This window comes from Papio anubis, chromosome 5 (genome assembly GCF_008728515.1).
Source record: "Papio anubis isolate 15944 chromosome 5, Panubis1.0, whole genome shotgun sequence".
In the NCBI taxonomy this organism is placed as follows: Eukaryota; Metazoa; Chordata; class Mammalia; order Primates; family Cercopithecidae; genus Papio; species Papio anubis.
In genome coordinates this window covers 26,789,080-26,816,679 of record NC_044980.1, presented here as the reverse complement: position 1 = coordinate 26,816,679, position 27,600 = coordinate 26,789,080, and the positions used below count along the sequence as shown (strand labels likewise).

The 27,600-nt window shown below is 36.7% G+C and overlaps 1 long non-coding RNA gene across 1 annotated transcript in view; it reads right to left on the bottom strand.

Annotated features, from left to right (window-relative positions):
• LOC103884999 overlaps positions 1–21,096 on the bottom strand; it is a 37,167-nt gene extending 16,071 nt beyond the window's left edge. Inside the window, exons 1-3 of the long non-coding RNA XR_002522462.2 lie at positions 20,896–21,096; positions 16,434–16,591; positions 14,328–14,488 (exon numbers count right to left, since the gene is read on the bottom strand). This is a non-coding gene — a long non-coding RNA (uncharacterized LOC103884999). The remainder of the gene's footprint in view (positions 1–14,327; positions 14,489–16,433; positions 16,592–20,895) is intronic.
• Positions 21,097–27,600: the final 6,504 nt, after the last annotated feature.

Genomic DNA, 27,600 nt, shown 5'->3' with positions numbered 1-27,600 from the left:
TGATTTTTCTATTTTCAATTCTATCACATTTTTATTCCATCCGCCAATTTCAGTGCATCTTTCACTTTCAGTCCATTAACCAAAACATAGATGTCTCCTACCTACATCCTTAGAGTTCTTATCTATTGCACACTAAAATAAGATTTCTCGTAATAGGCTAGGAAGCCTAGTATTATCTTGAACACTCCAAACCCTTTAGCTTCATATTGTCACTCCTTTTTCCATTCCTTCCCATATGTATGCTTATGCAATATTCAGCTAATTGCACTTTACCTAAATTAATCATTGTTTGTGGCTTTATTCCTTAGCTTGTGCTCCCCCTTTGACCCAAATCTCCTTTCCCTCTCTTCTTATTCCATCTGGCTACAGGATACCTACCCTCTGAGACTAAGTTGTAAATATATTTTCTTCCCAGCATACTTTCCAAATCACTTCAGGTTACAATAAATATATTTTCTATATGTTCAAATGGAATCTTAATGTTACAGGTGGAGCTGTTCGATGTGTTATTTAATAAATCACAATGTAATTTTAAGTACCATTGGACCATTTTTTCTCATAATTTATTGATATTTGTAGACTCTTACTACTTATTGTCCTTAGCAGTCTACTTTGAATCAGTTACAAGGGCACAAATATCACTTTAAAGTACCTTTAAATTACATCTTTTAAAATTCATAAGACAAGCATAAAGCAGTCCTTATGCTTTTCCTCATCCATGTTTTTAAGAGTTCTGACATTTTCAGAAAGTGTTTCCTGAAAAAGAAAGGTGAGATGGTGTTTAATAAGAAAAGAAAATGCAAGCTTATGAAAGATGAAAACTTTGTGCCATTAGATGATAACCTCTTTATTTTTAGCTTTCTATTGAGCACACAGGCAAGCTCTCATGTACATTAATGTATCTTTGAAAGTGTATCTACTTTTTCTAGAAGAAATACATTCCTTGATAAAATTCAATCTATTGTAATCCCAGCTACTCAGGAGGCTGAAGCAGGAGAACTGCTTGAACCCAGGAGGCAGATGTTGCAGTGAGCCGAGATAATGCCATTGCTCTCCAGCTTGGGCAACAAGAGCAAAACTCCATCTCAAAAAAAAAAAAAAAAAAAAAATCCAGTCTACTAATCACAGTCTAATCTATATAAAATTTCCTTACATCTGACTCTCAAGTCACCTCAAAATTCTGAGACTATTATAGAAAGTTTTACAATGTATGACCTTATTGAATTTATAGCATAAACATTTAATCATTAAATTGCAAAGTGCATCATAAAACGAAGCCTAAGAAATTAAAGTCTTTTTGTTTGTATATCGTGCCTTGTTTAGCATAATTTTATAGTAAAAAAATTACTAAACTAAGATCATGACTCATTAAAATTTAGCCAATAACCAAACTATTATTTAAAATGAAAATTTAACAAGCATTATTTTATCTTAGGGTGGATGAGGTATAAGAGCTTTACCAAATAATTTTAGTCGGGTAGTTTAAGTTTAGTTACATTACACACTGAGCCAATGAGAACAAATATGGAATTTATTAACATATAGCTATTATTCTTCAGTATATCTAGACTGTTGCTCTGTTAGATTTCTGAAGGACCAACTGTCTCAGACAGTATCTTCATATCTCATTCATTTCATGGTTGACAAGTCCACATTTCCAAATTGCAGTCAGTCTACAATGGAAAAGACCTGCAATCTATGAGATACACATAACCAACTGGATTTGTTTTTTTTTAGAACATTCAAATGTTAAAATGAGTTACTGAAATAATATCACAAAACAGATTTTTTTTTTCACCTAAGTCACTTATTTGTGGCAGTAATGTAATGAAGCACGTCGATTTATGACAATTTTTGGTAACGACGTATGAATTTCACATTGAGTGTCTTGCTCAATTAAATGCTTCCATGAAGGTGACTAAGTCATAATTTTTAACATCTGAAAACCTATAGCTTCTGATAACTAGTTATTATAATTACTATTTTTAGATTTATTTGGTGCCTTTTAAAATGACAATGTGATAGACATGAAAGACTCCAATCTTTCATAGTGCCACAAAAGATAAAATAAAAATATTTAATATCCCAAATGGCTGTATGTTATATAAAAATATTAATAACTTATTAGTAAATAATTCTGTTTTACACTCAAATATTTTGAAAATCTGTTGATACCTGTGTTTCCAAAGATTACATTTTCAGACTGGACTTGTAGAAATCTGAGATCCTTTCAACAACCTGACACTCAAGGATACTGTGTTATCAAAAAGTCATTCTCAGGTTGAATATACATATTGATTAAAAAATATATATATATAAAAAATATATATATACACACACACACACACCAATTAGTCTTCTATATTTTCAGGGAGAATATTATTTCATTTATATAGGGATAAATTATTTAGCCTAAATTATATGATCACTCAATGTCGAGGATGTGGTCAATAATTTTGTTTTATTGTTTAAAGAAAATCTTCCCAAATCATATAGAGTGAAAAATGGCATACATATAGCAGCATATGAAAAACACTAAATTAAAAATGAGAAAGTAATACAGGAGAGATTAGATTTGATAGACCTGGATGAGATGATGTTGTCTCTTTAGGATGACCTCCACATTCTCTCTCACTGTTGCCATTAGTAGGTAAGTTTGAGTATTCATAAAACTTTTTGTGGTATAACTGACCCTCCATGCATTTGCCATTTTGTACAACAACCTAAACTTGGTTCTTTTTGCTACAGAAATTACTAAAATTTCATTACTAATTGTGTAGAAGAGAATAAATGCATCCGTGAAAAAGCCTTTTGAATAAGTCTTTTAGTGTAGTTATTGAAGCATTAACCACTTCCAGTTTCCCACTAACAATCTATGTGACTTTAGCAAATTGTTTATCCATCCCATGTCGCAGTTTCCTCATCTGTGATATAAGCTAACACACACCTAACTCATCGATTTTTATAAAGATTTAGTGATTTCGGGGGGGCGGAGCAAGATGGCCGAATAGGAACAGCTCCAGTCTCCAACTCCCAGCGCCAGCGACACAGAAGACCGGTGATTTCTGCATTTTCAACTGAGGTACTGGGTTCATCTCACTGGGGAGTGCCGGTCGATCGGTGCTGGTCAGCTGCTGCAGCCCGACCAGACCAGCGAGAGCTGAAGCTATGGGCTGCAGGCATCGCCACTCCGGGGAAGCCGCAAGGGGAAGGGAACTTTTCCCAGCCGAGACACACAACACCTGGAAATCGGGTAACTCCCACCCCAATATTGCAGCTTTTACAAACAGGCACACCAGGAGATCATATCCCACACCTGGCCGGGAGGGTCCCACGCCCACGGAGCCTCCCTCATTGCCAGCACAGCAGTCTGTGATCTACCGCAAGGCAGCAGCTGGTGCTGGGGGAGGGGCTCGCCATTGCTGAGAGGCTTAAGTAGGTAAACAAAAGCGCAGCCCAACCTGGGTGAGCTCACAGCAGCTCAAGGAAACCTGCTCGTCTCTGTAGACTCCACCCTGGGGACAGGGCACAGCTACACAACAACAACAACAACAAAGCAGCAGACACCTCTGCAGACGCGAAACCACTCTGTCTGGACAGCTTTGAAGAGAGCAGTGATCTCCCCAACACGGGAGGCTGAGATTTGGAGGAATGGACAGATCGCTCAAGCGGGTCCGACCCCTGAGTAGCCTAACTGGGAGACATCCCCACTAGGGGGAGGCTGACACCCCACACTCCTCACAGGGTGTGGAGTACACCCCTGAGAGGAAGCTTCAAAGTAAGAATCAGACAGGTACACTGCTGTTCAGAAATATTCTATCTTCTGCAGCCTCTGCTGCCGGATACTCCAGGCAAACAGGGTCTGGAGCGGACCAAGCACTTCCAACAGACCTACAGCTGAGGGTCCTGGACTGTTAGAAGGAAAAACTATCAAACAGGAAGGAAGGACACTCCACACCAAAACCCCATCAGTTCATCACCATCATCAAAGACCAGAGGCAGATAAAACCACAAAGATGGGGAAAAGCAGGGCAGAAAGCTGCACCGTAAAAAAATAAGAGTGCATCTCCCCGGCAAAGCGAGAGTTTGAGCTCATCGCCAGCAACAGATCAAAGCTGACGGAGAATGACTTTGACGAGATGAGAGAAGAAGGCTTCAGTCCATCAAATTCTCTCAGAGCTAAAGGGAGGAATTACGTACCCAGCGCAAAGAAACTAAAATCTTTGAAAAAAAGTAAGAATTGACGGCTAGACTAATTAATGCAGAGAAGGTCATAAACGAAATGAAAGAGATGAAAACCATGACACGAAATAATGACAACGCACAAGCTTCAGTAACCTGACTCGACAACTGGAAGAAAGAGTATCAGCTTATTGAGGATCAAATGACGAAATGAAGCGAGAAGAGAAACTCAAAAGAAAAAGAAGAAAAGAAATGAACAAAGCCTGCAAGAAGTATGGGATTATGTAAAAGACCAAATCTGCGTCTGATTGGGGTGCCTGAAAGTGAGGGGAAATGGAACCAAGTTGAAAACACTCTTCAGGATATCATCCAGGAGAACTTCCCAACCTAGTAGGGCAGGCCAACATTCAAATCCAGGAAATTAGAGAACGCCACAAAGATACTCCTCGAGAAGAGCAACTCCAAGACACATAATTGCCAGATTCACCAAAGTGGAATGAAGGAAAAATCTAAGGCAGCCAGAGAGAAAGGTCGGGTTACTCCACAAAGGGAAGCCCATCAGACTCACACAGCAGATCTCTCGGCAGAAACTTCCAAGCCAGAAGAGAGAGTGGGGCCAATATTCAACATTCTCCTAAAGAAAGAATTTTAAACCCAGAATTTCATATCCAGCCAAACTAAGCTCTTTATATGAAGGAGAAATAAAATCCTTTATGAGCATTAGAGATTTTGTCACCACTTGTGCCTCGCCTTTACAAGAGACCCTGAAGGAAGACCAACATGGAAAGGAACAACCGGTACCAGCCATTGCAAAAACATGCCAAAAATGTAAAGACCATCGAGGCTAGGAAGAAACTGCATCAACTAACGAGCAAAATAACCAGTTAATATCATAATGGCAGGATCAAGTTCTACACATAATCTTAACCTTAAATGTATGACTAAATGCTCCAATTAAAAGACACAGACTGGCAAACTGATAAAAGAGTCAAGACTCATCAGTCTGCTGTATTCAGGAGACCCATTCACACGCAGACATACATAGGCTCAAAATAAAGGATGGAGGAAGATTTACCAAGCAAATGGAGAACAAAAAGCAGGGTTGCAATCCTAGTCTCTGATAAAACAGACTTTAAACCATCAAAGATCAAAAAGAGACAAAAGAAGGCCATTACATAATGGTAAAGGATCAATTCAACAGGAAGAGCTAACTATCCTAAATATATATGCACCCAATACAGGAGCACCTAGATTCATAAAGCAAGTCCTTAGAGACTTACAAAGAGACTTAGACTCCCATACAATAATAATGTAGACTTCAACACTCCACTGTCAACATTAGACAGATCAACAAGACAGAAAGTTAACATGCATATCCAGGAATTGAATCTAATCTCTGCAGCAAGCAGACCTAATAGACATCTATATAGAACTCTCCACCCCAAATCAGAATATACATTCTTCAGCACCACATCGTACTTACTCCAAAATTGACCATATAATTGGTAGCAAAAGCACTCCTCAGCAAATGTACAAGAACAGAAATTATAACAAACTGTCTCTCAGACCACACAGCAATCAAACTAGAACTCAGGACTAAGAAACCTCAATCAAAACCGCTCAACTACATGGAAACTGAACAACCTGCTCCTGAATGACTACTGGGTACATCACGAAATGAAGGCAGAAATAAAGATGTTCTTTGAAACCAATGAGAACAAAGATACAACATACCAGAATCTCTGGGATTTAAAGCAGAAAGTGTGTAGAGGGAAATTTATAGCACTAAATGCCCACAAGAGTAAAAGGTAAAGATCTAAAATTGACACTCTAACATCGCAATTAAAAAAGAACTAGAGAAGCAAGAGCAAACACATTCCAAAGCCAGCAGAAGGCAAGAAATAACTAAGATCAGAGCAGAACTGGAAGGAGTATATCAAAACCCTCCTAAAAATCATCAATGAATCCAGGAGTTGGTTTTTGAAAAGATCAACAAAATTGACAGACTAAATTACAAGACTAATAAAGAAGAAAAAGAGAGAAGAATCAAACTACCAAATGATAGCGATCACCACCGACCCCACAGAAATACAAACTACCATCAGAGAATACGAAAACACCTCTACGCAAATAAACTGGAAACCTAGAAGAAATGGATAATTTCCTGGACACTTACACTCTTCCAAGAATAAACCAGGAAGAAGTTGAACTCCTGAATAGACCAATAGTAGGCTCTGAAATTGAGGCACACTACCAACCAAAAAAAAAAAAGTCCAGAAAATCAGATGGATTCATTACCCTACCAGAGGTATATGAGGAGTTGGCACCATTCTTCTGAAACTATTCCAATCAATAGAAAGAGGGAATCCTCCCCCCTTAACTCATTTTATGAGGCCAACATCATCCTGATACCAAAGCCTGGCAGACACAACAAAAGAGAATTTTAGACCAATACTGATGAACATCGATGCAAAAAATCCTCAATAAAATACTGGCAAAACCGGATTCAACAACACATCAAAGCTTATCCACTATGATCAAGTGGGCTTCATCCCTGGGATGCTGGTTCAACATTCGCAAATCATCAAACATAATCCAGCATAAACAGAACCAAAGACAAGAACCACATGATTATCTCAATAGGATGCAGAAAAGGCTTTTGACAAAATTCAACAGCCCTTCATGCTAAAACCGCCTCACCTGGTATTGATGGAACGTATTCTCAAAATAATAAGAGCTATTTATGACAAACCCACAGCCAATATCATACTGAATGGGCAAAAACTGAAAAATTCCCTTTGAAAACTGGCATAATAAGATAGGATGCCCTCTCACCAATTCTATTCAACACATAGTAAGCAGTTCTGGCTAGGGCAATTAGGCAAGAGAAAGAAATCAGGGTATTCAGTTAGAAAAAAGAAGAAGTCAAATTCGTCCCTGTTTGCAGATGACATGATTGTATATTTAGAAACCCCATTGTTCAGCCTCCAAAATCTCCTTTAAGCTGATAGCAACTTCAGCAAAGCCCTCAGGATGTATGTACCACGTGCAAAAATCGCCATTTTAAGTACACCAATAACAGACAAACACAGACAAATCAGGAATGGTGGAACTTCCATTCACCGTCAAAGAGAATAAAATACCTAGAATCCAACTTATTAAGGGATGTAAAGGACCTCTTCAAGGAGAACTACAAACCACTGTCACTGAAATAAAAGAGGACACAAACAAATGGAAGAACATACCATGCCTATGGATAGGAAGAATCAATATCGTGAAAATGGCCATACTGCCCAAGGTAATTTATGGTGACTCACGCCATCCCCACCGTTTTCCACCACTCTTCACAGAATTGAAAAACTGCTTTTAAAGTTCAAGTATGGAACCAAAAAGAGCCCGCATCTCCAACATATTATTATCAATCCTAAGCTCAAAAGAACAAAGCTGGAGGCATCACGCTACCTGACTTCAAACTATACTACAAGGCTACAGTAACCAAAACAGCATGGTATACTGGTACCAAAACAGAGATATAGACTAATGGAACAGAACAGAGTCCTCAGAAATAATAATACCACATCTACAGCCATCTGATCTTTGACAAACCTGAGAAAAACAAGAAATGGGAAAGGATTCTATTTAATGTAAATGGTGCTGGGAGTTGGCTAGCCATAAGGTGCCGAAACTGATCCTTTCCCTTACTCCTTATACTGAAATTAATTCAAGATGGATTAGAGACTTAAATGTTAGACCTAATAATTATAAAAATCCTAGAGGAAACCTTAGGTAGTACCATTCAGGACATAGGCATGGGCAAAGACTTCATGTCTAAAAACACCAAAAGCAAAATGGCAGCAAAAGCTAAAATTGACAAATGGGATCTAATTAAACTAAAGAGCTTCTGCACAGCAAAAGAAACTATCATCAGAGGGAATAGCAACCTACAGAATGGGAGAAAATTTGCAATCTACTCATCCGACAAAGTTGGCTAACATTCAGAACCTACAAAGAACTCAAACAAATTACAAGAAAAAAACAAACAACCCCATCAAAAGTGGGCAAAGAGCAGAACAGACATTTCAAAAGAAGACATTCATACAGCCAACAGACATATGAAAAATGCTCATCATCACTGGCCATCAGAGAGAAATGTAAATCAAAACCACAATGAGATACCATCCTCACCCAGTTAGAATGGCGACCATTAAAAAGTCAGAAACAATAAAAGTTGAGAGGATGTGGAGAAATGTGGAACACTTTTACACTGTTGGTGGATTGTAAACTAGTTCAAATCATTATGGAAAACAGTATGGCGTGATTCCTCAAGGATCTAGAACTAGATGTACCATATATTCCAGCCATCCCATTACTGGGGATATACCCAAGGATTATAAATTATGCTGCTATAAAGACACATGCACACGATGTTTATTTCTGCAGCACTACCCCACAATAGCAAAGACTTGAATCAACCCAAACGTCCAGTGACAGATTGATTAAGAAAAATGTACATATACACCATGGAATACTATGCAGCCACAAAAAAGGATGAGCTTGCGTCCTTTAGACATGGATGCAGCTGGAAACCATCAGCCTTAGCAAACTATCACAAGAACAGAAAAACCAAACACCGCATGTTCTCACTCATAGGTGGGAACTGAACAATGAGATCACTCTTGGACTCAGGAAGGGGAACATCACACACCGTGGGGCCTATCATGGGAGGGGGGAGGGGGAGGGATTGCATTGGGAGTTATAATTTGATGTAAAATGGACGAGTTGATGGGTGCAAAAGAGACCAACATGGCACAAGTATACATATGTAACAAGCCTGCATGTTATGTAATATGTAACTTTACAACTTAAAGTATAATAATAATAAATTAATAAAAAAAAAAAGATAAATCAAAAAAAAAAAAAAAAGAAGGGGAAGGGCAAATGGAAAGTGGGTGTGGGCTCATGAAAGGGCAAATATGAGGGATCCCCAGATAGAAGTAATCTGTATCTGGTTATATCAGTGTCATGATCTGGCTGTGATAGTACCATAGTTTTCCAAAATATTACCATTGGAGAAAATGGGTAAATAGTATATGATATCTTTTGCTTTCTTTTCTTTTTTCTTTTTAAAAATTTTTATTGAGATGGAGTCTTGCTCTGTTGCCCAGGCTGGAGTGCAGTGGTGTGATCTCTGCTCACTGCAACTCTGCCACCCGGGTTCAAGCGATTCTCGTACCTCAGCCCTTCCAGGTAGCTGGGACTACAGGCATGCACCACCACACTTGACTTATTTTTGTATTTTAATTAGAGATTTATCTCGCCATGTTATTGGGCTGGTTCTGAACTCCTGATCTCAGGTGATCTGCTGGCCTCGGCCTCCTGAAGTGCTGGGATGGCGACAGCCACCATGTCTGGCCGAGATCTCGTTTTTGGGAACTGCATGTAATCTATAATTATCTGAAAATAAAGTTTAATTAAAAAATATAGAGTAGGGTTTTCATAAAAGATAGCTCACTGCTGAATTGATGAATGTGAACTCAAAATACATTCTAAAATATCCCTCATTTGAATTAAGTCTAATAACTTAAAAGTTTGGATCATACCATACATAATTCTTACTATGAATTTATTTTTGATTTTTATGAGTACATAGTAGGTATATATATTTAAGGGGTACATGAGATATTTTGAGGCATATAATGCATAATAATTACATCAGGTTAAATGGAGTATTCATGACCCCAAGCATTTATCATTTCCTTGTGTTTCATCTTTAGCATTAAAAATGAATTTTATCACAAAAAAAAAAAAAAAAGATTTAGTGATTTCTCATTTTTAAAGTTTTCCAGTTTTTTTTTTTTTTTGAGGCGAGTCTCACTCTATGGCCCAGACTGGAGTTCAGTGGCGCAATCTCGGCTCACTGCAAGCTCCGCCTCCCAGGTTCAAGCCATTCTCCTGCCTCAGCATCCCGAGTAGTTGGGACTACAGGCGCCTGCCACCACCCCTGGCTAATTTTTTTTTTTTTTTTTTTTTTTTTTTTTATTTTTAGTAGAGATGGTGTTTCACCGAGTTAGCCAGGATAGTCTTGATCTCCCGACCTAGTGATCCGCCCCCCTCGGCCTCCCAAAGTGCTGGGATTACAGGCGTTAGCCACCGTGCCCGGCCAGTTTTCCAGTTTTCATGCACACAGAAATGTCAGGGCTTTCATTATTTCTGCTGAAGGTATTTTGTCAAACATCCAGATCATGGGTTCTTAACTTGGAGTTCATGGAATCTGTGTGTGAAATTCAGGGATTTTGAGATCTTGCATGGAAACAACACATCTTTGAAATTTCAGATTATTTTCATTTGATATATCTTTTGCAGATACCTCAAAATGCCATTTATAGTTACCTTTACTGCAAAATCATAATAATTATTTTGATCAACAAAACATTAGTGATTACCATCTTCCTCTGTGCCCTAAAACTGGCCATCTATTGAGCTATATTGGTCCTGGCAATAGTCGTTAGGCCACAAAACACTCAAATTCAGAGTTCTCCACTTCTGATCCAGACAAGAAGTTACTTTCTGTCATTGCCCATTCACAATCATTTGCTGATCAATATGTAAAAGACAGTTAACAACCAGCCTAGAGTTTAATGTTCAGCCATTACATTTGTTACACTAATCCTTCTTGAAACACAAAATTTAACTTGCCTGGATTTAAATGCTTGCTTATTTATTGTGTCATGAGAAGCATATATATGTTACAATTTATAAAATACTGTAATAATTGTCAATTATTTCATGTTTATTGTAATACTAGGTATTTCTATGTAATTTATGCATTTAAACATATATTTTGATGGGTGGTTTGTGGAATTGAACATTGTACAAGTGGGCCATGGCACACACATGTGCACACACACACACATTTAACTTTCAGACTCTACCTACTAAGTTGTTTGTAAAAGCTCAAAGGACACATTTTCTCATAAAACTTTCATGGTTTTCCCCAAACATAATTACAGTAACTACTATATATGAAGTGACTTACTTTATGTCAGGCAGGCACTTTATATATACCATTCTAGTAAGTCCATACAGAAAATCTGCAGGCTATTTGTTTTAATCTTCAGTTTACAAATACAGTCCATAGAATTTCAATAAATACTCAAGACTAACCAGACTGCTACAGGTTGAATTAAAATTACAAATTATAACTTTAAAGCAATATTAGATATATTTCTGTTTTATTTATCTGTCACTCTTTTGTCCTTATTGCTTCTAGTACATTCTAAGGCTTTATATAATTGATATCAGCCTTTCTTGTGGCAAATGGTGCAAAGATTTATACATAGTGGGTACTCACTACATATTTTCTTGACAAATCAAGGCATTTTAACTCAGAGAGGGGAAGTGGAGACCAAGGGAAGTAACAAAAATAATAAAATATTTAAAAACTTGGCTGGGCACGGTGGCTCACAACTGTAATCCCGGCACTTTGGGAGACCAAGGTGGGTGGACCACAAGGTCAGTAATTCGAGACCAGCCTGGCCAATATGGTGAAACCCTGTATCTACTAAAAATACAAAAATTAGCCGTGCATGGTGGTAGGCGCCTGTAGTCCCAGTTACTCAGGAGGCTGAGGCAGGAGAATCACTTGAACCCGGGAGGCAGAGGTTGCAGTGAGCCGAGATCGTGCCACTGCACTCCAGTCTGGGTGAGACTCCATCTCAAAAAAACAAAACAAAGCAAAACAAAAAACAAACAAACAACAACAACAACAGACCCTCATAAACTCACACATTAAATATTCAGAGTTTTGAGTCTTTTTCTTTGTTAATTCCTATAGATAATACTGACTTTTGCAAATTAATTTTTTTGTCTTGAGTTTTGATTTTTCAATTTGTAAGACCTTAGAGAGTCATTTCAAAAATAGGGCTAAGCCTCTATCTACTCATTTCTTAATAATAGTATTTCATTTCCTAAAGAAAATCAAGTTTGTTTTGTTCACTGTGTAAAAATCCATACTAACGCCAAAATATTTTGATAAAATGAGTTATTGTATTTGTAGATTACATTTACTCTCTAAATTGATTTATTTTCTTTGTAGAACCTCCTAAACCATTTATTCACAATGATATTAATATTAATATTCTATTGGCCATTTTCCCCCAAGAAGTGATTTCTAAATTGCTCCAGAGCACACAAATACTCTTTTCCCCCATGTTTTCTTTAAAGGAAACATATGTCTAAGAGATTAAGTGAGGTTACAAAGTTCACACAGTCTTACAGACCTTGATGTTAGGAATCAGATGTTTAGTCTTCCTGGCATTGACAGCATATAATTGTGATAATAGCGTTATTCATTGATTTCTTTGTTTTGAAACAGTTACTGTACTGAACACTTTAACACAAATCACTTCAATTAAGCTTGGCATAAAAACAACAACAGCAACAACAACAAAAAAAACGTTGCTTTATTATTTCTTAAGTTTTTTCTATTAGGAAACTAAACAATCAATAATTTTAGAATATTGCTCTAGTTTATAGAGTCCGTAATAGAGTCTTGATTGGAAACGCTAAGTATTGTCTTTTGTAGGCGTGTGTTTTTAGCCATTAATCTGTGTGTTTCCTAGGAAATAGACCAATGTTTATTGCCATCCTGCCCCATGCTGGGTCTCTGTTACATCTTTCATGAAAAACCTGTTCATCATTTATTTCTCATGAAAAATCATGGTATATTTCCTTATTATTTATTTCTCTGTCCCCTGGGGCATTTCTTATAATAATAATTATTAACCATTTATTAATTGTCAGTCACTCTTGTTGACACTGGGAACCAAACAATGTGTAAAATTAAACTCTCTTTTCATATAATTTACATTTTAGAGTTTTCCTCTTTGACTAATGGATCTTTTAAAAGAACTTTGCTTTCCTAGAGTACAGTCACTAATTTCTAATTAGGTTTCATTGTAACCTAATTAGAGATATACACTCTATAGAGACAATACACTCTATAAATTGTTAATCTATTTAAACTCATCTACATTAGGTTTATGTACAGTAAAGGGTCTACCATGGTGAATATATACGAACACTGGAAAACAATGTTGACTCTGCAGTTTTCTAGAAATATTGATTAGTCCAAAGTGTTATTTGGATCTATGTCTTTATTATTGTTTTCTTATTATTTCCCCAGTGGTTGTATCAATTACTAAGAAACTGGTATATAATCTTTTTCTATAATTGTGAATTTATTTATCGATTCTTCTTTTTAATTCTGTCAGATTTGCTTCAAATATCTTGAGGCTCTCTTATTAGGTATATACATTATAAATGATATTATTTTTCTGATAAATTTTTCTATCACTATGCATAATACTCTTTTTATTAAAGTCCTTTTTATGTTAATATATCTTCTCCAAGCTACATGTGCTCATTTTTCATTTGAATTATTTAATTATTCAATTTTATTATTTAATTATTACCTTTTTTTTAATATTCAAAGTGGATCCTTGTAGACGATAAGTTAGATCTGGCTTTTAAAAATTCAGTTTGTCAGTCTAACATCTTTTCCTTTAGTCCTTCCAATCTGTTTCTCACTAGTATAATTTCCACCCAGCCTGAGAAATTTCCTTTATAATTTCATGTAGAACATAACTATTGTTCTCTTGATTTTTTGTTCACCTGCATATGTCTACTTCACATTCTAATGAAGGTTATGTTCAATAGGTATAGAATACTAAACTGACAGGTGTTTTATTATGTCTTCTTTTCTTTTTTATTCTTTTTTTTTTTTTCTTTCTCTCTCTCTGAAATTTGAAAATGTTGCTCCACTGTCTTCTAGTCATGGTTTCTGACAGTCCATTCAAACTATAACTTATTTATGTATAATGTTTCATTTTTGTCTAGTGCTGTGAAGACTTTTTCTATTTGCTTTTTAACAATTTGATTTAATGGATCTAGGCATAGCTTTCTTAGATCTTATGTTGCAGAATTTTGCTCCTTAGTTCAGCTAAAACCTAGGTTCTTGTCACATGACCAGGAAAATTTAGGAATGCAGATACATTGAAGGGTGAGTAGAGCAGAGCTTTATAGGGCAAAAAGAAAAAATAAAACTTTCAGCAAAGCTAGAGGGGTTCCTGCTAACCGGTCCTCACCTCGCAGATTTGTTGCCAGGTTACCACAGAAGCTCAAGAGAGCAGGCTCCTCCCCTGCATAAGGCATGACTTCCGCATGGCTCCACTCACTTCCTCCAGTGAGTGTTGGGCTCCAGTCCGCTGTGGGCATGCCCAGACAAGCCCTGGGAAGTTTCCCTCATCTGCACAAAAGCATCTGATGTAAACACTTGTGTGGCAGGTCGGAAATTCTCCGGGGACACCTTTTTATCTGCCTAGGCATTTGACGGTCTCATTCCTCCCTCTAAAGAAATACCTCTAACTGTTATTAGAATAAGGATAACGATAAGGATGAAGACCAATCTTAATTGCTTCCTGCTGACAGGGAAGCTGTTTTGGGAAAACGGTAGTCAGATTTCCCTCGGAGGCCTATCTCAGGGTTCCCAGTAAAAAAAAGGCCATCATCCAAAGCTCCAGTTGTAGTTTGTTTGGAGTCTGATGGCCTAAAAGTGAGAAGAGACAAACAGGTTATTAGAAAATATGTATCAAAATGAAACAAGGAGTGGGTAAGGACAACTTGAAAGTCCAGAGACCTTTTACCAGTTTGTACAGGGAGAGAGAGGTCAAAAGCCCAATGGGTTAAAAAAAAAAAAAATTTTTTTACCCTTTTGCTGGCATGTCAGGTTTCTGCATTCCCTTCCCCTAAACGTAATCCTAAGTCAATTAGTCTACAGTTTGAGAAATTAACTCCTTCCAATTTGAAGGATGCATCTGAGGGAAGTGTCCCGTGATACGTGACACCATTAGCTACCTATCAGGGAATAGAGGACAGAGGAAGAAAAAGGAAAAAAGAAGACATTTTTTTCAGAAGGGTCCCAGGGGTTCAGAATGTGTTCTAAAAGGGTGCAGACTAAAGATGAATGGCTACTCATCTAGAAATAGGAGAGCATGTGTGCCTGGTTCCTTTCTTTAACTAGCAAATACCCAGGGTGTGTGAGGGAGAGAAAGTGAGTTGTTCCTCTTTCTTTCCCCTGTCCTTCTATTACTGAGTCCCAGCAACTGTGACAGGGTGCCACCCATGGGTGTCAAAGTGGCTTTCATCTATGTTAACATGGGGCCTAGGGGATGGGAATAACTGCTCTTTCATGTGTACTCCCTATCTCCCCTGCTGGCAATAGCCTTTGAATTCTCTAAACTTCATTTATGCCATGGATACTAGCATGACTTTTATCCATGAAACAGGAAGCTTGGCTTAATCAGCAGGAATCAGTCATGCTCACCTGTGCTGTACCTTTTGACTTTCACTATTGTCTGTCTTCTGGATCCCTAAGATCCAGTTTTCTTAAGCCTTTGATACAAACTTGGAAAAGACTTTGGGACCAAAATTGTGTCTCAGCATGGAAGTTGCATAGACTCCTTATTACAAGCTGTAATGCTAAAGTGAAGCTGTGGAATTGAGTTCTCCTCCAACAAAGGAAAGAAAAGGATGTCTTGTGACACACCCAGATAACTGGTGGCTATAGTTATGCTTGTTAAGATTTGGGTGCATGGGGTGTTGCTTTGGTTAGCTCCCTTTCCCAAAAAGGAAACCTCCGGGTGATGGGCATCCTATTTATTCCCATCAGCTGGCAGGATTTGCAGGATAATTGTTCAGAACTAAAATATTGATCCAGATTTCTACATTACTCATCCCCTTTTGTCCTTTCTGAGCTGCAACCAGAGATGGTTGGCTGGTTCACAGGAATAAGCAAGGTTAGTCTAAAATGTAGGCAAAAACTTAAAAACAAATAATAAGTCTAGAAACTAATGATGGTAAGTTTTCAATCATAATTTATCTCTGTCTTGTCCTCATTTCTGTTAAAAACAAATCATAATAAGAGTGTATTGCTTGCAAAATAGACTTTAATCTTATACTTGGCTTGATTACTTGCACAAACTGCAGCAAAAACAATTATTTCTACCTAAGCCCTTTAGGTTGGCTATCATGAAAATCTGTTTCACAAAGAATCTCAGATAAGACCATTTAAAGCTGAGCCCAGCCTAGATTTTTATCCTTATGTAACTGTGAATCGGGTAAACTCCTCTCTTCTTGAGGTGCCAAGAGCATATGATGTCTGAGCCTGTTGGAAAGTGATATTCTTTACTCACTGCAGGTTAAGAATCCTGTATGTGGACTGTGTAGACAAGCATTTGAGGCCAGTTTTCCCAAGGAGTTCTCATCAGCTCTGCAAGTTGAGCTTGACTCCTTAAAGAGCACACATTTCCAATCAAAGCCTGGCAAAATAACCAGTTGCTCCAGTTGCATTCTTAATGCACTGATGCAAATGACTATATTGCCATAAGTTAAGAATATGCAATACTGGTTTCCAAATTCTAGACAAGCCAAGCAGAGAGAGACAAATATGCTCCAAATTTTGTTTGCAGGAGTACAACTTACTCAACTATTAAAGGCCATAAACAGTTCAAAATAAGTTTCCTGGACTCTGAAAAACAAAACAATGATCAGCAATATTCCAAGCAAAAGTTAAAAAGATTATTTAAGTTTTCTATTAGTTCAGTCCACTCAGTTAACTCTTGCTTGATATCCATGAACATTTCAATTTTCATGAGTCCTGTTTTTCCTTTATTCCAATGTCACAATCTCCAAAGTCATCAGAAACTTGCATTTGAGAACACCTGTCAAAGTTCCATAACTGATTATAAACCATTGTTTGAAGAGGATCAAAACAAGACAACAATGGTTTGTGAGTACAAAATGTCTAGGGTAGTTGCATTCAGAAACATGATTGACAAATACATTTGGTTATCTCCATGGTTTAAAATAACATAATAGTTATAATTATGATTGATAGCATATGCTCAAACATTAGAATTTTATAAATCCCATAAATTTTGGAACATATATTAGTATTACTCTCAACAATACAACGTAAAAAAGATTGAACACCATTTTGTCAATCCCATGTACTGAAAACATATCAGATAATCCTGTTTCCCTTTTTTTTTTTTTTTTTTTTTTGATTCTGCATGTGTCTTCTGTAGCATCCAAAAGTCTGGTGTCAAGAAAGACAATTTTGAAACTGAAGTTTGATTTTGGAAAGCCTGTTAAGTACGTTAGTGATTTAAAATACTTGATGTTATGAAATAGAATTCCAGATTACCATAAGTTATTTACTTTGCCAAAATGATGACTCAGAAATTTTAAAAGCAGAAACCTGTTATAGCTCTTTACAAATTTTGCTGAAGAGTAGCTTAGTACTTTAACGGTACCTTGTTGTGCTTTTATTTCAAAGCTGAATTTACAGAAAAACCATACGGCATCCTTTGAATTTAGTCAATATGTTCACACATGGAATTTCCTTTGCAAGGTTAACTTTTAGCTTTTACAATCCTTCATAACTTTTTTGAACTTTTACTGTTATCTTACTTAATTCAAAATAACCATTTAATCTGAGGCAAAATTTTACATTTCTATGCCTTCTTATAATCTTGTACTAAAAACACATTTCACTATCCTTACCTAACTGAAATGTAAATATATTTTTAGTAGTCTCAATTACATGTTATAATGGTAACTCCTAGTACTTGTTACCTTTAAAGTAAAACCTGGTAAGTTTTTTAAATTATGTGCTAGGTGCAGTCAAGGTTTGACTTCTTCCAGCACAATTAAGGGCATGGTTAGTAACATATGTCCCCAGACCTTACCAGTTGTGAAGCCAGCAAATTGAATCAGTTTCAAAAAGCATTTTGTAACTTTAAAACATTTAGCAAACCTAGTACCTGACCAGTATAATTTAGTCCACCTATTTACATTTTGATGGCATCTGCATTTTACCAAATAATCTTTTAGGCTGTTTTTATTTCTCAAAGGTTAAAGTCACGAGAACCAAAAGCTACCACAGCTTTTATATTTCCATTAACAAATATTTGATCCAAGTGCTTATTTTTCTTTAGGCCAATGAATTAGTACTATTTTTATAAACATCACAAACACAACACATATATAACTACATAGCCAGGCAGAAGAAAACTCAGCAGCCACAAAATTTTTCATTTGCCAGTCTCTGAATTGGATTACAGTCTTCTAGCTGGATCCTTTTAGGGTACAAAAACATGCTGCTTCTAGGGCATAATACACAGCCATAATTGGGACCCAAAAACAGATTTTGAGAGGGATGTATCTGCTTTTAGTTCCTGGGGTTCTATTATGAAAACAGATTTCTTCCCAAAATGGGGTCAGTAGTGCCTTCTGTTTTTCCCAAGGAGTTCCATGTCCCCCAGAGCTTTCTTAGTCTCATGCATCCATCGAATGCCAAGAGAAAATGGAGAAAAGAATTCAGCCGATTGAGAAAAACACCCCTTTTCCAGCAAAACAAAATCCAAGGGAGGGTGGGAAATAAATAAAGGCCTTTTAAATATAACTATAACTTGGATGTACACTTTTAATTAAGCTGAGTGCTCTTTAATTTTTAAAAAGCCCTTATTATCTGATTTTAGTTATGCCAAGCAGTCAGTATTTCTGGCTTTCAAACTTTCCTAAAGGCTAAAGGAAAGAAAAATCCAAGGCTGTTGAGGGGAAAAGAACAAATAAATTGCAAAGGTCATCCAGATATCAAACCAGAAAAGGTTTATTGCCTAAGCTACGACTGAACTCAGTTGCCATTGTAAAATGGTGGAAGCTAACAAAACGTTGTCATTGTGTCCGGAATTGGTGGGTTCTTGGTCTCACTGACTTCAAGAATGAAGCCACGGACTCTCACGGTGAGTGTTACAGTTCTTAAAGACAGTATGTCTGGAGTTTGTTCCTTCAGATGTTCAGATGTGTCTGGAACTTCTTCCTTCTGGTGGGTTCGTGGTCTTGCTGACAGGAGTGAAGTTGCAGACCTTCGTGGTGCGCATTACAGCTCTTAAACGCAGCTTGTCTGGAGTTGTTGGTTCTTCCCAGTGGGTTCGTGGTCTTGTTGGCTTCAGAAGTGAAGCTGCAGACATTTGTAGTGAGTGTTACAGCTCATAATGGCAGCGTGGACCCAAACACCTAGCAGAAGCAAGATTTATTACAAAGAGCAAAAGAATAAAGCTCCCACAGTGTGAAACGGGACCCTAGTGGGTTGCCACCGGTTGGCTCGGGCAGTCTGCTTTTATTCCCTTATCTGGCCCCACCCACATCCTGCTGATTGGTCCACTTTACAGAGAGCTGATTGGCCCATTTCACAGAGAGCTGATTGGTCCATTTTGACAGAGTGCTGATTGGTGTGTTTACAATCCCTGAGCTAGACACAGTGCTAGACAGAAGGTTCTCCAAGTCCCCACTAGATTAGCTAGACACAGAGCACTGATTGGTGTATTTACAAACCTTGAGCTAGACACAGAGTGCTGATTGGTGCATTTACAATCCCTTAGCTAGACATAAAGGTTCTCCAAGTCCCCACTAGGTTAGCTACATATTAACTAATCAGAGTACTGATTGGTATATTTACAAACCCTGAGCTAGACACAAAGTGCTGATTGGTGTGTTTACAATCCCTTAGCTAGACTTAAAGGTTCTCTCCAAGTCCCCACTAGACTCAGGAGCCCAGCTGGCTTCACCCAGTGGATCCTGCACCAGGGCTGCAGGTGGAGCTGTCCCCCAGTCCCGCACTGTGCACTCACACTCCTCATCCCCTTGGAAGCAGCTGAGGACTGGCCAGAACTTGAGCACAGCGCTGGCAGGCTGGCAGGCTGGCACTGCTGGGGGACCCAGTACACCCATCACAGCTGCTGGTCCAGGTGGTAAGCCCCTCACTGCCCTGGGCCGCTCCCAGTGCTGGCCCGCTGAGCCCTCCCGCGGGTAGGCTGGAACTCACGCTGGCCTGGAGGCGCAGGGCCCCAGTTTCTGCCCTTGCCTCTCCCTCCACACCTCCCCACAAGCAGAGGGAGCTGGCTCTGGCCTCCGCCAGCCCAGAGAGGAGCTCCCACAGTGCAGTGGTAGGCTGAAAGGCTCCTCAAGCACCACCAGAGTGGATGCCCAGGTCGAGGAGGGGCCAAGAGTGAGGGCTGCTGACACATTGTCACCTCTCACCATGAGGTTACCGGTCACACTTTCAAAGATGTAAAACAAATGGAGACCTGCAGCAAAGCTTGCTACTGATCATACAGAATGCAAAGCACACTAGATTGGCTACAGATTAAAACCAACCTCATGAATCATTTTTAATAATTAAAACTTTACAGATAATATAAACAGTGATCCTTATAATTCCTGACCTAGTAAAATGTCTTCTAAAAGGAAAAAAAATAAAAACTCTCACTTAAAAGTTAACTGCTGGCAGAGTAGAGAAAGGCAGAAAAATTTAAAGTTCATGGTTGGAAAGATGCCTGCAGGAAGAACATCTTATTCTTACGGAAATGGGTTCCTCCAACAGGGTGAGGAACTTAAGAGGGGAGAAGGGAGCCTCTGATTCACCTGTCTATCCCTTAAAAACAGTAAAAGGCTGACATTCCCGACCCCTGGAAGTGACAGGAGTGGCGAGGAGGGAGGCATAGTTTCCCCTACCCTCAGAAAAAGCCCAAGGACACAAAGGCTTAGAAGCAAAAGGAAAAAAAGGGGCGTTTTGGTTCACATCTTACTCACCATTTCTCAAGCCCCTTGTTTGGGTGCCAAAATAGTTCAACTAATACTTGGGTCCTTTTCACATGACCAGGAACATTTAGGCATATGGGCACACTGAAGGGTGAGTAGAGCAGGGTTCTATTGGGCAAAAAGGAAAACAAACACCAACAAAAAACTATTAGCAAAGCGACAGGGGTTCCTGCTAAAAAGCACCACCTCACAAATTGATTCCCAGGTCACCACAGAGGCTGAAGAAGGCAGACTCCTCCCCTGTTCGAGGCATGAATTCCTCATGGCTCCCCGCCACCTTGCCCCAGTGAACATGTCAGGCTCCAGTCCACTGTGGGCATGCCCAGACAAGCCCTGGGCAGGTTCCCTCATCTGCACAAACACATCTAATGTAAACATTTGTGGGGCAGGTCAGAAATTCTCTAGGGACCCCTTTTTATCTGCCTAGCCATTATGATGTCTCACTTATACTATTTGGAATTTGCTGAGCTTCTTTAATTCATAAGTGTATGTCATTGACTGTACCGCAGATTTTGAAACTCTTTGGGTATTTGGAAGTATTCTCCAGTTTTACCTTTGGTTACTGAAATTGCACATATGTTAGACCTTTGAATATTGTCCTTCACGTTTTGAGGTTTTCTTATTTTTCTATTTCAAAGTATCTCTTTAGTCTCATTCGTTGTTCTGTGTTCTTTAAGTTGGGGAATTTCTACTGATCTATTAATTTGTTTACATTATGACCATTTTCTTTGTATTCAAAGTGGATTCCTTGTAGGCAGTAAGAAGTTAGATCTGGCTTCTTGGACATACTATTTTATATTCAACATCTTTTTTTTTTTTTTTTTGCTCTTGAACTTAATAAATTTTTAATTTCAGATATTTTAATTTTCATTGAAAAAATTTCCATTTGTTTCCTTTGTAACGTTCCTTTGTCTCTACTGATACTTACTACCTGTAGGGCTCTTTATCCCTAATTCTCCTCCTGAATCTCGTTTCTCTCTCTAGCCCACAGAATATCCATTAATTATTTTTGTTTTTGTTTTTCTCCTAGCCAAATAGACAGCAGAGTGTCTAGTGAGATTTGTAGTCACCTGTGCTTTTCCACTGTGTGAATGGGAAAAAATATCCTAAGGAAAAAAGAAATAATGAAAATCACTTTAATGACAGTTCCTATTTCAAATTTTGATTTCTCTTAAAAAAAAAAAAATCTGACTTGTTTATTTTCAGAATTTTCAATTAGGGTATTTTTAAGTTACTTTTTTTTTTTTTTTTTTTTTTTACTCTAAAAAATGTATCCAAAGCTCCCCATCTCTTTTAAAACAAAACTACAAAAATTATCCAGGTATGGCAACAGGCACCTGTAATCCCAGCTACTCAGCAGGCTGAAGCAGGAGAATTGCTTGAACCCAGGTAGCAGAGGTTGCAGTGAGCCAAGATCACACCACTGCACTCCAGCCTGGGCGACAGAGTGAGACTCATCTCAAAAAGGTATCCAAAGTTTATAGTTGCAATGAGTAGGATGGATGGACTATGGGGATCTTTCGCTGCCAAAGATTAACCAGAATTTCAGGGTTATATTTTTACTTTTGTTTTTATTTTTTAAGATTAACTTTAAAATAACTTTGTTAGGTCTTCTTTCTGATATTCCACTTACTATAAATAAGAATTTTATTCAAAAAATATATTAATTTGAATAGACAGGTTTAGAATATTTGTTATTTAGTATTCATATAAACAAATATAGATTTTATTTAGTCTTCTTGTCCTATTATACACTACTATTTATTGTTTTCTTCCTTCCATTTTGTTGCAATAATGAAACAGATTGTTATCTATTATTTACTCTCTAAGTACTTTGCTGGTATAAGGAAAGGTTATAAACTTTGTATAAATACTTAGTGATTTCTTAAACTTTATTTTTTTTAAGACATAGAATTATGCCATTTAAATTAATTTGTATCAGGTGTTCCAAGTTTTTACAACTTAGTTGCTTTTATTTCATATAATTTCATGACTAAGTTAATAAAATTGGGACATTTCATACAATTTTATTTTATCTTTAAATATTATACTGAGCTTTGTAGCATCTGTTGAAATAATTAACGACATTATCTTAACGTTTTTTGGAGGTAATATTCATACAAGAGATTTCTCTTCATTGATGCACTCTCTCACATGAAGAGAGAATGCTCTATCTCTATTACTGATGCTTCCTCAGTGTAACACTTTATTACCTATCCATTCCTGATTTCATTCTATTCATGATGCGTAGATGAGTTAATGTTAATTGATAAGTTGAGGAAGACAAATTCTTTATAAAGACTACAACCCTCTGTTTCATTTTTCTTTGGAACTAAGAGATTCTCAAAAGCCATATGCACAGCTGTTTCCTCTGGCTTATAGTAAAACAGCTTTTTCCTGAGAAAGAATCTGTTTAGACAGAAGACACTTGAACAATTCTGGAATCTAGCATTATAAGCTCCCTTCCCAAATTTAGTTTAACTTTACTGGTTTGTTATCCAGTTTCTCATTTGATTAAGAACTTGGGCATACAAGAGTGTGTTATTTATCAACCCCCTTGGTACACCAGCATTTTATTGCTCTTAATTTAATTGGGTATACTATCAATCAAGTGAGTTTTACTTAATCATATATGAGATATTCTAATATTTTTAGTAATTGTCAGCAAATTTTATTGTGTTTTCTTAGAATCAAAATATAAATCTTTTGTTACTTTAAATTTTGAAGCATTTTTATTGCCTTTACTGGTTATTCTTTGAGCATTTGCCAATGTAATTGAGTGATTCCGTTTTCCTAATTTTGAATCAATTCAGATTTTTATAAATTATATGTAAATATCTCTGAGAAGTTGCAAGTAGCCAACTTTCACACTCACATGGGATGTGTAAAATAGAAAACTATACTATGCGCCCACTGTGAATATATACTAGAATAATACATTCAATCTTATCTGACAAAGAAATTTTAATTAGTATTATAAATATTTGCTATAATGGTGGCTACAGGTTTTTTGGTTTTTTTTTTTTTTTTTTTTTGACTCATTAGTAACACCGATACGTTTCACATGTTAAAGTCTGAGTCAATTTGAAAATCACGTTAGTTACAACTCTCACTGATAATAAATGCTATTTTGGTTTGGCATTTTTTCATTCTTTCAAATTAAGGCAATGAAAACTAAAAATCAAAGCATTTGATGTGCTGAAATTACTCTAAAATGTGCATAGTGATTTAAAATCATTGAAAGGCTTTACATTTTATGGGTACTCTACTGTGAGATTTAGAGCACTTTGATAATTTTAAATTACTCTTCACTACACAAAGCAATTTAAATTTATTGGAAACAAAATCTGGAAGAGTTCAAATTCTGGGCAATGTCGTACATATTGCTTGAAAATTACGAAGAGCACTTAAGCAATTTTTATGTGCACTTCATTTAAAGGTGATCCAAGCTTTAGTGTGGAATGATATAGAAACATTTGGAAGTACTAGGATCACTCTAGCTTCAATTCTAATTCAGAAAATGTTAAGTTTTCTGATAAATACATTTATTTGATATTATTTAACTCTTCAAATATTCATAACATGATCTTTTAGGGAAAGATCATAACATGATTGTTTTTCCCTAAAACAATCATAACATGATTGTTTTAGGGAAAAACAAATAAATACTTTTAGATTTGAGTTTTGAGAAATAGTTGTCAAGGTAGAAGTAGGAGTGATGGAAGTGAAAAATAAGTGGCTTATGAAATTAAATATTTACTTTAGCTTGCAAGCAAAAACATTACCCTTGCTACATCTTAATGAAAAAGACACTCAATCTGATTCTCAATGAGTGCATAGTTTGAAAAACACTGGTATTTGTAAACAATTTCTTCCTAACATAAGAAATTATTTGAGGAACCTCAAACCTAATTATCAAATTGTGACTATGACGAGACTTGACTCTTACATTGCTATTTACACAGTTTAATCTCTTTCCATTTTAGTAAAGTCAGCATTTTGAAAGAATAATAATAAAAAATAGAAAAGTATCAAGGGGTGAGAGTAAATAAAATCTCATAGACAATAATATAAAAAGAAGAGTGTAGAGAAAAATGACACAGGAATTAGGTTTGGAACTAAGGCAAGGAAACTGTGCTGAAAGAACTTTGACTATAATAAAATTATCCCCAGAAAAAGTGACCTTTTTTGTTTATTTATAGGCAATAAGTAAGGAAAAAATAAGTCAGACTGAAATGAGGAAGCTTATGAAAAAAATTAAAGAGGAAAGGAAGAAAAAATGAAAATACCCAATCTCAACCCACCAGAGTAAGCTCTGCAGCCACTTCCACTTCAAGGGATTGATATTTCTCTGTCAACCCTTGGCTCAGCCCAGAAGTATAGGAAAAGTGGAAGCTGGTTCCAGGCAAACCAAAGCTCCCAAATCCGAAGAGTCATGAGTTGTTAGACAGCCCTTTCCCAGAAAGCCTGACACTCGTGTCTTTAGTCTGGTGGCCCTGATAGTTGCTTTTAACTTGCCAATAGGTGCCCACTATTTAGCCCCCAAATTCTAAGGAAAAATAGGACAGACTAGCAAGTGAAACCGGTCCAGTGGTACTCAATGCTTGGTGATAGTCCCTTGTGATCGCCAAGAAGTGTCTGGAGTTGTTTGTTCTTCCTGGTGGGTTCTTGGTCTTGATGACTTCAAGAATGAATCGGCGGACCTTCGCAGTGAGTGTTACAGCTCTTAAAGGTGGCACAGACCGAAAGAGTGAGCAACAGCAAGATTTATTGTGAAGAGCAAAAGAACAAAGCTTCCAGAGCAGGTGACCTGACGGGTTTGCTGCTGCTGGCATGGGTGGCCAGCTTTTATTTCCTTATTTGGTCCCACCCATGTCCTGCTGATTGGTTCATTTTACAGAGTGCTGATTGGTTCATTTTTACAGAATGCTGATTGGTGAATTTACAATCCTCTAGCTAGACACAGAGCACTGATTGGTGCATTTACAATCCTCTAGCTAGACAGCAAAATTCTCTGAGTCCCCACCCCACCCAGAATCCCAGCTGGCTTGACTTCTCAGTGCCAAATCCTCTGAAATTAATAAGAGTCTATATTAGTTATTTTGGAAGATTAGTAAGAAAAAATGATAATATTAACTTAAAAAATATTGGTATAGCTAATGTAACTGGTTGTTAATTATGGTTGGTTGTTCTTTGGTTTTGATTAGCTATTGATTGAAAAAGTCAAAAATTATGTTAGAGAATGAATGAATAAAGAAAAATTACAGTATTAATCTTTATATCAAATAATGTTCTTTTCTTACCCATATCATGAAGAATTTAGAGAAGGTAATTTATTGTGAAGGTCTAGGTGAGCCATTTATTTAAAATTTGTCTCTTTAAAATAGTTCCCTGTGATAAAATATTATTATTGCATTTTACTAATCAAGAAGCTGAGACTGAAAAACATCAAGTGGCATGCCTACATCATAAAAGAGCTGAAATTTAAAACTAGATTTATATTAATTTCAAAATAATTATAACTATATAATAATAATTCTACTATATCGTGTTAGCTCTCTGAAAGCCAACTCTTGCTGCTCTGTTGACAAGCTTTGAAATATATAAATATTTCACAAAGTGTAATAGCAAGTCACAGTACAAAAACACTTATAAAGTTGAATGAGAGAAAGTCAAGTATCACACTACAAACCACTAAACTATTCTCTCTGATGTCTCCTTGAAAGAAATATATTACTCAAATAATGTTGAAACATTGTATATAAAGCCTGAGGACAGCTTACAAGAAAGGATGATATGCTTCAGGCACAAGCATTGCTTTGCTCTCAGTTAGTGAAAAGCTCTGATGATAAACAGACAAACTCAGAGTTAGATGTACAAAAGCATGTTGTACAAAGTAATGATAAGCCTTATTAGATGTGTCATGCCAAATTTTGGACATACCAAAAATGCTTTCCATGGAATCATCCTGCTCTGAGAAGTGTTGAATCTACAATAAGCAGTTATGACAGAACTTACTTTTACAAAACCTTCCTGTCCTCATTGATTTGTTCTGCTATTTCAGTTACTTGCTATTACTAAGTTTCTCTAAATATGTGAACCCATAGACTCTCAGTTATGATTAATTGACAGGTCTATCACTGTGCCAATATCACATTATTTTAATTATTCTAGCTTTATCATAAAGCTAAATCATAAATCTTATAGATTAAGTCCCCATCTACCTTATTCTATCAATATATCTTGATAAGGGCAGCTCCTTTAATATTCTGTATAAATGTTTCAATCAACTTGTAAGTTTCAAGAGTAAAATTACATTAGAGGCATTTATTACAATTGTATTGAATACATAGATATAATTAGGTGTACTGAAATTGTTATGGTATGTGACAATTTACATAAACACTTTATCTCTGAAATAATTGCTATTTATCCTCAATAAATTTTATAGTTTTTAACAAATGGCTTTTATAATATGAGTTAGATATATTTATATGTTCCTTACACTTTTTATTACTCTATTAAAACTTATAAACAAAATTGCAATTTCTAATTGGTTGTTTAGTAAATATAAAACATGATTTTTGTATATCTCTAGCAACATTATGACATTTTAAGTACTAATTTATTTTGGGTTTTTGTGGAAAACTATATCATCAATCTATAAATGACAACTTTTTCCTTCCACTTGGTAAT